General features: G+C 33.3%; 1 protein-coding gene across 1 annotated transcript in view; it reads right to left on the bottom strand.

Annotated features, from left to right (window-relative positions):
- LOC147691773 (muscarinic acetylcholine receptor M1-like) overlaps positions 1–14,761 on the bottom strand; it is a 250,405-nt gene that overhangs the window by 91,389 nt on the left and 144,255 nt on the right. The window lies entirely within an intron of this gene.

Here is a 14,761-nt window from a genome sequence, read left to right as displayed (position 1 = left end):
TGCCTCATGAATATTAATGAGGCATGCAATTTGCAACAACATTGGGAATCACAAACATTGTTCTACATTCACTTTTGGGAGTTGCAAATTGCGAGTTGTCTCAATTTTGACTCACAAAAGTGAATGGTCGTTCATCTGGCCCTAAATGCTAAAACGATTATTAAAGAGGTGTTTTACTCCAGAGCTAACATTCGTTTTCTAGAACAAGATGAGCTGGGCCAACCACTGATGCCTCTTGCCTCACTGCAATATTATCTAACTTTTACTACTGATTTACAGACGAGATTTTATCTGACCAGATTTCGTTTACGCACTGTGGACTTTTTGGTGCCATTTCCACGTCAAAGAGATTGAGCTGATAAGTTCACATCCTGTCTGTGCGACAACTCTACGAGCCAAAGCACTATGCACTTTATTCTATTCTGCACCTCATATAAAATGGCGAGGAGAAAATGTTTAGTCCCATTATTAAAGAAAATACACCCTTGCACATATATTAATGGTTTTACCTTCTTGTACACATTGGCTGCCCCTGATATTTTTATCGCGGTAGGCAATTACATAAAAGTCTCTAGGGCTATTAGAAAACACCAAGAGTAAGAGATTCTGCGTAACAAACAGTTTTACTGTATATTGTCCAAAACCGTTCACTACTGAATTACTATTTTATGCTCTCTGATTCTTATGAATTGTATATTACTATGCTGCTCCAATTCAATCACTGCATGTAAAGAATGTTAAATTCCCCGGAATCTTATGAATTGTTATTTTAAATTATTGATTGTAATTGTTTTATATATTGTGAAAATTTTACTGTAAACCTTTATGGTGTTTCCGAACTGAAATAAAGTTGTTCCTGACTGACTGATTTGACTACTATGTAACTTTAATTTTTTTTGTTATTCTCTCTTTTTGTAGGAGGAAAATGGAAAACAGAATTTGTGAACAAGAAAACTACCATGTGAGAAAATACATGGAGGAGAAAAACAAGTCTTGATCACTTCTGCACAAAACAGAAAATAATAACTCTGTGGAAAGTGTGGTAAAAATTATTAATTGGAGAAGTGATGTTTGTACTGCATAGGGACACATTGCGATCTTGCACAAGTTTGTGCTGTGTGGGTCTATTTGTCTCTAAGGAAATAATTATCTGCTTACATAAGCAGCAAAAAAAGCCTTGTTCAGACAAGCAGGTTTATTGTCTTGTTGAGCAGGGAGAACATGAGCAGGCACAGTGGGCCTCATTTATGAGTTTTTTCAGTACGGCAGCACCGCAGGTCTTCCTGCTGAACTTCTCACAGCAAAATAAAAGGGCAGGAATGTGCTGTATGTATCAAACATGGCACATTCCTTTCCTTTTCCCCTGCACTGACACACAATGGTCTGCCGTGCATCAATGCAGGCACCTTTGGACCATGATGCAAGGATGCCTGCATTGCGGGATGATTTTTTTTCTGCCGGAAGGGTTTCGGCACAAAAACAATCATAAGAGGCTTTTTCATCTTTCTATGTGTGCTGCAGAATGCCGCACACATAGAAAAAGGAAAAACAAGGAGAAAGAAAGATATTTCTCCTCGTTGTGCCTCCCTAAAGTTCCCCTGGGGAGGTGTACGTTCTTGGTGCTGTCTCAGAGTTACGACTTCCCGTACATCTGGGGCAGTGTCAAAAAGCTATGGATGTTGCTGAGAACACTCCCAGCAACACCCATCGCATGCCTCTTTAATGCAGAAAACTACGTTTAAGGGAATGATATTTACAAGGCAGCATTAAGCACTAAATATGGAGCAGGCTCCAGTGCCACCGGAGCATCACAAAAAGTGACGCACCGGCGGCGCAATAAGCCCCAGTGTATCCAGGTTGAAAAGATGTGGAAGCACATGAAGAGCTCTGCACTGCAGCAGTACGAGCTAACTCTGCCCGACATAATCTTTGTAAACTCCTTTTTAAAAAAAACTGTACGCATGAGAACCTTTGCTGAGACTTTTTTTCTAGCTGGCCTTAATACAGAGAAATGCCATACAAAAGACTCTTTGCCAGGCTGGTGTGGCTGACATGCTGCAACTACCCCAAGCTGCTCACCATAAAGTGATGACGACATTATAATTTTGGTTGCTTGTTTCTTAGTCATTGATATCATTTGTTAAAGTAGTTGTTGCTGTTGTAGACGTGTAATGTTGTTAAATAGCTTTTTGTAATTAGGTTTAAAGTTACTACTGATGTGTTTGCTTATATTTGTTATAGATTTGAACATTATTACAGTAATGTAATGTTGACTAAAACTGCCAGTTCCATCTTCAGGCATGCATATATATGGAGAAGACAATTATTTGAATACCCAACTATAGTGACTTGTCATGCAACTGTGAGGTCTCACTAGAGAAATCAGTCCTTGTCCTCACTGTAATATGCTGACCTCTCATATAAAAGAGGTTTTGGCACAGAGGTCAGTGGTGCATTCTCATATTCTACTACGCACAGCTATCAGCTGGTGGAGATGTGATAGTGGAAAGGGTAGTTCTTTAGGACAGGTTACTATATATGCTTGTGACTCTGGAGAGAACTTTCAGCAGAGAAAGCTGAGAAATCTGTTCCTGTGCACACCCTACTATGACTCATTGTCCCCATGGGGAAAGATCTGAGGGACCAACCAAGACAGTTCTCAGCAAAGAGGATACTCCATTTCTATATCATGCTATGCACATCCATCACCAAAAGAGAGGTGGGAGCAAGGAGACCAGTTTCTAGTCACAGTCTACTGCACACGTGTTACTCTGGAGAGAGGTCTGACATGACAGAAAAGTCTCTCTCCAGACCCTAGTCTCTATGCTTGCCATCCAAGGGAGACTTCTCAGCATTGATGTCACTGCCTCACCACTTCCGAAGTGTAACCAGACAGGTACTACACAAATCCACCATTCAAGAGAGAGGTGTCAGCATAGGGTCTAGTTCCTCCACACATCATACTATGTGTACCCGTCATCCATGACAGGGGTTTCAGCAGAGAGGACTGTTACTTCACAAACCCTACTATGCATACTCATCACTGTGTGGAGAGATATGAGCACAGATCTCAGTGTAGAGCTTAGTCACTCTCCACACCCTGAGACAAAATTAGTTATTTAAGAGAGGACTCTCAGTGGAGAGGCCAGTCCCTCCTTAAAATGGTTACTCGTCATTCGAGACGGAGGTCTCAGAGGAAAGGCAGTCTCCCCTCACATCTTTCTATGCACATCTGTCAGCCCAGAGAGAGGTGTTAGTGGAGAGGCTTGTCTTTTCCCTCACCCTAATATAGAAGAAATATTAACAAACTTCTATGTAGATATAACACAGAAAAAGCTTCAAAGTTCATATTCATTGTTGTTATGTGGTCTACGAAGGATAACGAATATATAATGATTGCACTTTTTCTAATAATGATGAATGGACTTAAAACAAATAAAAGAGTTTCACTTTGTACTATGTACCAATGTTGTTCTCATGCACATAACACAAGTGTTTTTTTCATAAATCTAAGTGATTTGTTTTTTCCCACTATTATACAATGGATTGCATTTTATTAAACAAAACACACTGTTAGTATTCTGGTGTATATAAACTATGCATACAATATCAGTATATATACAGTGTAAATGCAAACTCCATTATAAAAAGTACGGTCTCCCGAGAGGTTCAAAAGAGCAAGCCAGGAATGACTACCCCCTTGGACTGGACGCGAGGAATTGCCTCCCTGGCTCTCGTGATAGCTTTGGAGAGGGGAGGATAGGGAAAAATTTGTACAAACAATGGAAATCATGAAACTATAGGGTAGCTCTGAAAAGAGACTTTTTTTACATGTTTCAACAAGTATTAAAAAATAATTCTAATTTTTTTAAATTTATTTCTAATGTTAATAGGCTAGGAGTAAAACACACAACTTGAGGTGTGAAGCAAACACCAACATCTCCTTAAAAACAAAAAAGAGACAAATTTGGAAACACACTGTTAAAATAAAAACGTGTGCCTGGGGGGCATTTGAGATCTTGGACAAGCTTCTTCTGGGCAGACCTGCTTATCTCTGCTGAAAAACTAATCTGTTTACCCAGACAGCAAAATAGTGCTTTATTCAGAAAAGCAGGGTTATTGTCTGTTTCTGTACTTACTACCTTCGCAGGCACAGTATCTCTCAGAGCAAATGATGTGGAAGCACCGAAAGAATTATCTATCTCTGCAGCATGACCAAAGTCTACCCAAGCCAGCCTTTGCAGGTACCTAGATATGAGGTACCTCCACATGTTTCTGGTACTCATACTATACTCTTTATTTCTGGTTCCCCAGCTGAACTTCTTGCAAAGATCAAAGTTACTATGCAAAAACTTTCTTACCACCAGGCCATTATTTCAAAGAACTGCTACAGCAAGGATTCTTTGGGGCGCTGAGGTGGCTGAACTGGTGCTCTTGTATGTTCATCAGAGTCTGATAAAGACATCTTTGTGTTGGAAGGAAAATAAGAAAGGAGAGCAAGCCAGATATGTCTCCGATCACCAAAATCCAATAGGGAAATGAAGTAAAAAGGAAATAGATTCTTCATTTTTGAAATAAAGGCATCCATATGAACCAATCGCAATCCTTCCTTAGGGTGTGTCTCCTTTCCCAGACCTCTTGAGAAACTCCTGTGAGCATCTTGCGAGATCGTAAAAATATTATTACTTCATATATTTCATGGAACATAATCAATTTTTCTAAGCTAAGCAAAATATCAAATATCTTCATTTGTTTAGAATTATAAGAAAACAGTGTTATCGACCAAATTCCAAATGCACAATCTCTCGGGTAGATATCGAGAGCCGAACAGGAAGCACATCATACCTAGAGCCTTCACAGGGGATTGTGTGTTCAACTTCCATGAGCAAGATTGTAAACATATTATTGCTTTATATATTCAATGGAACAAATCATAATCAATTTTATTAATAAAATCAACATCTATAATTTGTTACATTGCTCAGAATTACTGGAAGACACTGTTTTTAACTTAATCCCAAATGTACGATCTTGCGAGATGGTTACAAGAGCTGACCATTAAGCCTATATCCCTTGGAGTCCACACAGGGGATTGTGGGCTCGTATACTACAAGCGTCTTGTGAGAGTAGTCACACACTCACAAAATTAACTAATATGATGAAAGTTAATACTATATAATATTTTTTTCAAACTGATTACTTTCATTCTGAATTATAGTTGCAACTTTAATGCAGAAACACATGCATAGGCTATGGAAAGTATGCTATTACAATATTAATGAACCTGCAGGGAAAATGTGTCAATATGAGAGTCAGAAGAAATGAGGAGGTAGAAAATCTCTGCACAGATATTGTTGTATTACTCAAACATCACTTTTGAAACATTTTAATATGTGTGCACTCTTTCCTGTTAAGTTACAATACAAAAGCAATTCTCTTTCAGGATATTGTCCGCACCCAGGATATATTATTCAGTTATTCTAATATGGATACCCCTAAAAAATTATTTACTTTAAAAAAAAACTAAAATTTACAAAAAAACAAAGGTTAAAGTGATATAATAGTTAAGGGTGATAAAGAGATCTGTTTTTATTTTTTTAGAAAAGCTTAGAAATACACAGAAAAAAAGAAAGGTTAAAGTAACGTTATAGTTAGGTGAGTTTGTTAGTGGCAACATTAACATTTTTAACTAAAAAAACATACAGAAATACACCAGTTATAGTTAGCAGCGCTAATTATAACTTTGCCCCTCAACATGCACTGCTTATGACCTCACATTCGAAATCCCTCATGACATGTTCTATGACCTCATTTATGAAATCACTGATGATATCTCAAATTACATCATTAATGATATCATTCAAACTTATTTTTCCCACATATTGTTTCACAAAATAATATAGTATTAGTGGCCTGACAGTAAGTACAAAATAACTCAGGAAAATATCAGCCATTATTACCACTATCACAGATACATCTCCCTTGGGTGTAGCAAGCTTGCATTTTTTGCAACGTTGACCCTATACCATACACTTTACAGCTAGCATAGTTCACATTAACAATCCACCGCAGATACATGTGAAGCCCGGTTGAGTATGGTGTTGAATCTGTATACAACTGTTCAGAGAAAGCCAAAATGGTGAATGCCAATTCCAAAACAATTGCACTAATGCAGACAGCTTTTATCTGCTTTAAACTGCCGAAACACACAAAACTACATAAAGAAATGTAATTAATACTGTGGAGAACTGAGTACTGTAAACAGTTTTTACTCTACGAAGAGAGTTCATTGTAAGCACACTGTTTTCAAACAACAGTATTCAATAGAATCTACTAGGATCTGTGCACATTCCATGCAACAGTTGTCAAAAAACTATTTTCTAAAAATAACCAAGACCTGAAGCCTGCCAAGATCATACTATCTGCACCCTTAATACTGTGGAGAAAACTTACAAGATAGCCATCTTCTGAAGCAAAACAAGCACACATATGTGAGTTAGTGCCTGATGCACGAATCACTGACAGAATTTCGATTTCACAAAAATCAACCTACTATAACATCGAGTCTCAAATATCGATATCACTAATATCGACACCCTATACTTAACATGAAAACGACAAAAATATCGAGCAAACTATATCGATGCACAAAAATATCGTCTACAGAAATATCGTTAACATTATTTTCGAATACCATAATATCGACACTCAATACTACATATAGCACACTACAATAATATCGAATACTAAAATTTCGATAGCACTATTTTCGTCGATATCAAAATATCGATAGCTAAATAATACTCAATTTTTAATATATAACACCAATAAATCTATTCTCTTAGTAATACACACATTTCAAAAGACTTCACTAATTTATTTTCAATTTATTAAGTAACATTTACTGTAAAAAATTGTGTTTTCGCGAACTGACGATATTTGTATATAAACTCTTTGTAAACATACTTTTTTAATACTTAGTACTCATTTTACATATTCTATATTTATTACAAGAGTTTTTTATTACATAAATATATCATTTCAGTTCCTCAACATAAACTATATAAGAAGATATATCTTAAATGTTTAAGTTAAAAAAAATTCAAACTAACCAATAGTAACTCGTCTTTACATATCTGACCAATCAGATAGCAAACTTAATTACACATAGACTATATAAACCAGTCACAAACAGCCATACAACTTGCAGGAAATATTCTTCGTGACCACATACTGCCAATTTTGGGAGCACCATCTATATTCTTTTGTGCAAGAAAATTTGTCCTCAAACTACAAGTAATCATATAGCTTTGTTAATAAATTCTAATGTTTTTTTGCTATTACTTATAGAGAAAGATTTGTAACCTAAATTGTTGTTTCTTTATGTACTTTGCCTTTAAACAGATTTTACAAAAAAATCAAGTTATACTTCAACTTCAAGATACTGGACACTTTAAATTTAAAAAAGGTATCTACATATGTTTAGTATTTACTTAACGTTATTTGACAATTAGTGTCCTAAGTTCAAGCTCTCTACTTTGTTTCTTAGCCTGTAACTCTTAATACATATTGTGAAGCCAGAATGTTTTGGGGAAAAAACGTTACAATGCTGTGTAAAAAAAATTTTCTTCCTGTTCTTAAATATGTTTCTTTTGGTTTAACTCATAATACATGTGTCATCCCAGGTTCTTTTCAGCAAATAAGTAACAATGCTTTATAACAAATGTGTATTGTTTATAGAACATATAAACGCATTGGTAATTTTCATAAACTTTCTCTCTAAACAGACCTCAAAGCTACAGAAAAGAGATAATTCACATCAAAGAACAAACATTCTGCTACTACTATAATTCTCTTGGTAAGTTCAGAAATAAAACATAACAAGTCTTTATAAACTCTATAGAATGTACTCGAACAAAAAATGACTCTTTTTATGCTTCTGTTAGTATAATCTTGGAAATGTCTCTTTTAAAATCCAAATAAACTAAAGTATTTTTAGAGACGTTATAAACTACAAAAAATTTAACCAAAATACAAATTGTAACTTTTCCTATAACATACTTAATTATTTTTCAACAGACCGTGGCAATAGGACCACAACATCGGACTGAACAAGCATCTACTTTCGATAAATAGAACATTACTGCTGGTAAGTAAATTACTAGAAGAGTACTTGCTTTATTTAAAATCTTTTATACATTTCTGATTTTGTTAATATTTGTATATTAACTTTTCTAGATACCAGAACTCAAGAATGACTGATGATGCAAGATTTATTACATCTCAGAAAGGCAAATTTTTGTTATGCTATATGGGCTACATTTATACTCAGGAGAAACAAAAAGACCTTAAAGTGAATTGGAAGTGTACAAAATATTACTCCAATAAATGCTATGGCCGTGCTACAACAAGGGAAACTAGTGTTATTAATACCACTGAACATAATCACCCACCAAACATCTCGGAAATCGAAGTGAGATCCACTCTTGAGAATATCAAAGAATTAAGTAGCAGATCAGAACTACCTACCAACGTAATTCTGAAAGAATTACTACCTAAAGTTCCCAGAGAAGCAAGAGGTCAGCTACCATCTATTGCTTCCATTAAAAGAACAATAGCAAGGACAAAGAAAGCAAGTAGACCCAATATACCAACTCCTAGAACTTTTGAGGAAGTCATAATTCCGCCAGAGCTTGTAATCACTCATAATGACGAGCCATTTATTTTTTATGATAATCATAGCAAGGACAAAAGAATAATCATGTTTGCAACTAATAACAATATGAAAAAATTAACTGAAAGTGCTACTTGGATGATGGATGGAACTTTTTCTATATGCCCAAAACCTTTCTACCAGTTATACACAATTCATGGGCAATATCATAATACCTGTATCCCCTTCATATATTGTTTATTACCGAACAAACAAGCCACAACTTGCTCAGAAATTTTACAAAAAATAAAAGAACAAACTTCTGACTACTTCCCAATGAAAATCATCATAGACTTCGAACAAGCTATGATTAATTCTATTTTGAAAACTTACCCACACACATCCATTCAAGGATGTTATTTTCATTTCAATCAATGTCTCTGGAGACATTTACAAAAATCTGCCCTTAGTGTTGAGTATGCAACAAATATAACTTTTGCATACCAAATCAAATGTGGCCGAACATTACAATCTGTTAATTGAAAGTCCTTTCTACACCCAAAATGAGCAAAGACTCGCCCCACTTTTAGATTACTTTGAGGACAACTGGGTAGGAAGACTACATAGGTCAGGCCACAGACGCCAGCCAAAATTTTCAATTCCCTGGTGGAATGTATATCTACCAACGCTGAACCAAGAGGCAAAAACGAACAATGCTGTTGAAGGTTGGTACAATGCCTTCCTCTCTTCTACTGGACGTACAACACCCACATTACACAAGCTAGTCACAGCTATACAAAAAGAACAAAGCTTTCAGGAACTACGTATGGAGCAATCTGTCATACAACTAAAACCAAAAATCTCTAGACAAACTGCTCAAATGTATCTATATCTTCAACAGCAAGTCCAACTATATCCTACAACAAGAGGACTGGAATATCTAAAAATGATAGCCAAAACATTGAACTAATTGCAATAAGTAAATCAATTGATAAAGATCAAACAATATCCTTAATATAATAAGACACATATTCTAATATAAATAAATATTTATTTAGTCTAATTTATTTTTTTACACTATTATAAAAAGACTAAATAAATATAATATTATATCACAATATTTTTTTTTAATACTGTTTCCATCCAAACAAAATAATATAAATGAATAACTTACCTTTAAATAGAACATCATAAAGATTAATCCTTTACTGACAATACAATGTGTAAATGTCAAAGACTTAATCCAACAAATCCTTAATTATTTTTCAATTAACTCTGCTAAAACTATCCATCATCCAAATAAAACGACTATTTAAATGCCATTTAAAATGACGACTGTTATCTTAAACTGTGATAAATATTTCAGAGAACTCAAAATATAAAGGAAGAATGTTATTCATCTCCGTTCTAACAACTGAAACACACTTCCTTTCCCCAAAAAAAAAAAGTAATCGGAAACGGAAATAGCTGTTTCAAAATACGAGACAAAAAAAAGCAAAACAATCCCACCGACATAACACTAACGAGTATCCCATAATATATAAACATAACATTCCTATTTTTTTTTATTTTAATTAAATTATACCACATACTCATTAACTCCAACTATTTTAAATGGCTCAAAAACTCGTGAACGAAAATACGTATTGAGTCCACTCCATTATATGTAAATAGTCATACTTTAATTACCAACCCCAAAATAACAAAGGACTACCTTTATTTTTAAGTTACAATACTTTAAAAAGATAAAAGTAGAATCGTACCTACTCAAAAGTGAACCTGCTTCCAACCGCGACTTTCCCTTTCCCAAAATAACGCAAAAAGACAAAGAGTGGTTACAAAATAAAAGAACCAAATTATATGTAACTGTGAAAAGTACTACTATAAATGTCCATTATTGTTATATATATGGCTCGAAATTATGTGTAATGTACAAAAAATTGTATAGTACATTGTGAATTGAAAATCTTTTTGCCTGTATATTAATTATATTTTACATACTTTTAATATTTATTACATTAAGTATGAAAATGTAGAAATATTTAATGTAATATTTATTAAAATTATTATATAACTAAATGTGTAATATTGTATTTGTTTATCAGATTTAATTGTTTACAATATGACTAATATGTGAAAATTGTTATTATTAAAACGTATTTATTAATAATAATAATTATACATAACAATATTGTATTGTTAAAAGAATCATTGATGATGATGTACATGTTCTAATCAAGATCTTTATATTATATTATACATTTAAAAGTGTTCATATGTTAATATCATCATCTGTATATCACTATATGTATTGAAATTTAGTGATTTATGTTTTTCATTACACATGTTTAATGTTTTATTAAGAAACAATAATTTTATTATGTATGTATAATATCATACATTGCATTATGTGAACTAACCATTTTTTCTCTACAAATTAAAAGTACTTTTCAAGAAAACTGCTCTAAGATGTGACATTGTCCTCCTTTTATTTTATATTTATACCAAACATAGCTTGATAAAATGTATATGTGATCGTATTTTTCAATTGTTGAATAAAAAAATTTATTGTAAAGAAAACTTGTGTCATTATTTTGTATTACCTATGACAAAATCATTTTTATGTCTTTTTGCAAATGTATTATAACTGTAATGTTCTATCTATTTCTATATACCACATGTAATTAGAGTACATACTATACACTGAACTTATAACAATTATTATTCATACACCCATATACATATAATATCAATATTTGAAAGACACATAATTAATAATTTTAATATTCCGACTCCAATCACCATTTACTTTAGGTAATTGCTTCTCAAAAATCGTTAATAATTTACTACTACAACTGCAATCACCATTTAATTAGGGTAAGTGCAGGACACAGAACATATTTAATTTACTATTCCAACTCCAATCACCAATTAATTTAAGTAACTGCAGGACATTAATTCATAATAAATTACTATAGTAAATAAAATGTAAAAAAAAGTAATGTAATATAATTAAATGTAATTTCATTTAATTAATTTAATTTAAATTGAATCTTAATTTATGTTTTCCCTGTACCCCTGTACCCCTATAACTAAAAACTGAACCAGAAACCCAAAATACCCCTTTACCCAAAAACTAAAAACTGACCCTGAAACCTGAAAATACCCCTTTACCCACAAACTAAAAACTGACCCTGAACACTAAAAAAAAACCTTTACCCACAAACTAAAAACTGACCCTGAAACCTAAAAATACCCCTTTACCCACAAACTAAAAACTGACCCTGAACCCTAAAAAAAACCCTTTACCCACAAACTAAAAACTGAACCTGAAACCTAAAAATACCCCTTTACCCACAAACTAAAAACTGACCCTGAAACCTTACAAAACCCCTTTACCCACAAACTAAAAACTGACCCTGAAACCTAAAAATACCCCTTTACCCACAAACTAAAAACTGCCCCTGAAACCTAAAAATACCCCTTTACCCACAAACTAAAAACTGACCCTGAAACCTTACAAAACCCCTTCACCCACAAACTAAAAACTGACCCTGAAACCTAAAAATACCCCTTTACCCACAAACTAAAAACTGCCCCTGAAACCTAAAAATACCCCTTTACCCACAAACTAAAAACTGACCCTGAAACCTAAAAATACCCCTTCACCCACAAACTAAAAACTGACCCTGAACCCTTAAAATACCCCTTTGCACACAAACAAAAAACTGACCCTGAACGCTAAAAATTTACCTTTTAAAACACTACCCACCCTTATCCACTATAAACTCGACATCCCGCTTCTAAAATTATGATACATTTCTTTAGTAAATATCTACGAAAATATATTTTTATAATACTTTTTACTACATACACAAAATACCTAAATTTAAAACAAAAACATAATTGTGTTTAAAATTTCGGATTTAACTAATATGTATTTAAAATTTCGAAATGTAAAAATAATTAAATAAAATGCGAACTTTTTTCTTCTATGATTACAGTATACTTTGTTTATACACTACCCACCCTTATCCCCTTGAAACTATACATCCCACTCCTTAAATAATTAGACAAATATTTATTAAAAATATATAAAAATGTTATATTTACAATTCTTTTTCGTACATACACAAAAGCAAACTAAAAAAATGTGTACTATATTCCATAACAATCGATATCATTTCGCATTGTTCAAATATTTATTTCAATTTTAGAAATTTCGAAATTTTAAAGAAAATGCGAAATTTTTATTTATATAATTACCCTATATTTTTTAAAACACTACCCACCCTTATCCCCTATAAACTCTACATCCCGCTCCTAAAATTATTTTACAAATATTAATAAATAATATTATCATTATTTTATATTTACAATACTTTTTAGTACATACACAAAAATTAATTAAATTTTTTAATATACTCCCTAAATTTCGATAAAATTTTGACTACTTCAAATATTTTTTTGAATTAGCGAAATTTTGAAATTTAAATGAAAATTCGACATTTTAAATTGTATAATTACACTATACTTTTTTAAAACACTACCCACCCTTATCCCCTATAAACTCTACATCCCGCTCCTAACATTATTATACAATTATTTAGTAAAAATTAAAATATAAATATATATTTACACAATTTTTTAATATATATACAAAAGCAAACTACAATTAATTTAACAATACTCCATAAATTTATATAAAAATTCGCATTTTACAAAAATTTAAATCAAATTTCGAAAAAGTAAAATTTTACTTAAAATGCGAAATTTATTATTCCATAATTACACTATACTTTTTTAAAACACTACCCACCCTTATCCCCTATAAACTCTACATCCCGCTCCTACACTTATAACTAAAATTATTTAAATTATATGTATAAATTACCTTATATATAGACAACATTTGACTATATCATTACTTAACATACTTTAAAACATCACTTTTACATATCGATATTTTTGCCAATCGATATTTTAAGCTTCGATATTACTGATTTCGAAATTCATGTCTTCGATAATATTGACACACACATAAATCGATATTTTCTACGACGATATTTTGGTTGTCGATATTTCTTACCATCGACTTTTAGGACTCGATAATATGGTACTTCGACATTAACAACTCGATATTTTGACTGTCTACCGTTCTGAAATGAAGGAAAAACCACATACATGATTTTTAACAAAAGTGGGTCAAAACTCTAAAGTAAATCTATTCGGGCAAGTAGCACCTTACTTGAACAAGTTGAGGTTTTTGATTACTTAGGAATACGTGTATCCCCATCTGTAAATTGGGACGCACAAAAGGAGAAGGCCAAGCTCCATCAAATATTCCAATGTCATCACATTAGTAAAATACACAGGAAACCTATGTCACGGCAGATTGCTCCTGCACTAGAAATGTACAATACTCTAAAGTATTGGGGGGTACAATGTATGGAATAGAGTTGTGGGGGACAGGAAATATACCATCTTAAATAGCTGTGGAAAATCGTTTTTTGAGATCTCTCGTGGATCTCCTGGCTAGTACCCCTCTGACACCCATATATGGATCTGGCACACAAACAGCTGAGACACAAGGCAATGTACCGATTGATAATGTTTTGGTTCAGTCTATGGACTGTAGATGAGCTTGAGACCTACCGAGAGACTCTGTTAGACCTCTTGAGATTTCCAAAGGCCTTGACAATAAATTGGTTTTCTACTCTACGGAAATCTCTGGCAAAATTGGACTTGGGTGCCGATTGGAAAAAAACAGAAACTATGAGGCAAATTTCCGGAGAAAAAGTGAAAAAAGTGTTTTGGGATTCGGTTTCAAAAGAAGTTCTTTCAGCACCAATATCCAGCCTGACCGAAGTCTTTCTCAAATCGAAATGCTCTCCGTTTTTTGAGCCAGCTAGTGATGAAATAGCGCCATGATGGCACGGAAACTTTTTCTGCAGTTTCGTTATAAATCACTTCCCACCAAACTGTTCTGCTCACAATGGTCCAGCAATAACAATTTGGATGACTTGTGCCCCACTTGCCAAGTTAGCTCTGAATCCATAGTTCACTTACTCTTAATTTGCTCGCTTTCCAGTTGATGAAAAAAATGGA

This window comes from Lissotriton vulgaris, chromosome 9, assembly GCF_964263255.1.
Source record: "Lissotriton vulgaris chromosome 9, aLisVul1.2, whole genome shotgun sequence".
Classification (NCBI taxonomy): Eukaryota; Metazoa; Chordata; class Amphibia; order Caudata; family Salamandridae; genus Lissotriton; species Lissotriton vulgaris.
The sequence above is the reverse complement of the archived record's forward strand: the minus strand, read 5'-3'. Positions and strand labels throughout refer to the sequence as shown.